The following is a 1434-nucleotide window of genomic DNA, read 5'->3' on the forward strand; positions in this document are numbered from 1 at the left end:
ACAGCAATACACCAAACTACATAATGACCTATGATTTAGTAAGATCAATATATTACTAAGATAGCTGTATAGTTTGATGAAAATCCTAGTTGATTTGAAAAAGTTATAAAAAAAATTAGGGTTAGGTATCTGAATATAGTCCGAACTGCAAATTCAATCTTTTTTTACCTAGAAATTTGTAAGCAACACACCAAACTACATAATGACCTGTGATTGAGTAAGATCAATATATTACTAATATAGCTGCATAGTTTGATGAAAATCCAAGTTGATTTGAAAAAGTTATAAAAAAAATTAAGGTGAGTGTACTATCTGAAATGCTGAATTTTGTCCAAAATTGCAAATCCTAGCTTTTTTGACCTTCATTAAATTTGACAGCAATACACCAAACTACATAATGACCTTTGATTCAGTAAGATCAATATGTTACCAAGATAGCTGTATAGTTTGATGAAAATCCAAGTTGATTTGAAAAAGTTATAAAAAGATTTAAGGTGTACTATCTGAATATAGTCGGAACTGCAAATTCCAGCTTTTTGGACCTAGATTAATTTAATCCTTAAATTTGACAGCAATACACCAAACTACATAATGACCTATGATTTAGTAAGATCAATATATTACTAAGATAGCTGTATAGTTTGATGAAAATCCTAGTTGATTTGAAAAAGTTATAAAAAAAATTAGGGTTAGGTATCTGAATATAGTCGGAACTGCAAATTCAATCTTTTTTTACCTAGAAATTTGTAAGCAACACACCAAACTACATAATGACCTGTGATTGAGTAAGATCAATATATTACTAATATAGCTGCATAGTTTGATGAAAATCCAAGTTGATTTGAAAAAGTTATAAAAAAAATTAAGGTGAGTGTACTATCTGAAATGCTGAATTTTGTCCAAAATTGCAAATCCTAGCTTTTTTGACCTTCATTAAATTTGACAGCAATACACCAAACTACATAATGACCTTTGATTCAGTAAGATCAATATGTTACCAAGATAGCTGTATAGTTTGATGAAAATCCAAGTTGATTTGAAAAAGTTATAAAAAGATTTAAGGTGTACTATCTGAATATAGTCGGAACTGCAAATTCCAGCTTTTTGGACCTAGATTAATTTAATCCTTAAATTTGACAGCAATACACCAAACTACATAATGACCTATGATTTAGTAAGATCAATATATTACTAAGATAGCTGTATAGTTTGATGAAAATCCTAGTTGATTTGAAAAAGTTATAAAAAAAATTAGGGTTAGGTATCTGAATATAGTCCGAACTGCAAATTCAATCTTTTTTTACCTAGAAATTTGTAAGCAACACACCAAACTACATAATGACCTGTGATTGAGTAAGATCAATATATTACTAATATAGCTGCATAGTTTGATGAAAATCCAAGTTGATTTGAAAAAGTTATAAAAAAAATTAA

This window comes from Mytilus californianus, unplaced genomic scaffold (assembly GCF_021869535.1).
Source record: "Mytilus californianus isolate M0D057914Y unplaced genomic scaffold, xbMytCali1.0.p SCAF_125, whole genome shotgun sequence".
Taxonomy (NCBI): Eukaryota; Metazoa; Mollusca; class Bivalvia; order Mytilida; family Mytilidae; genus Mytilus; species Mytilus californianus.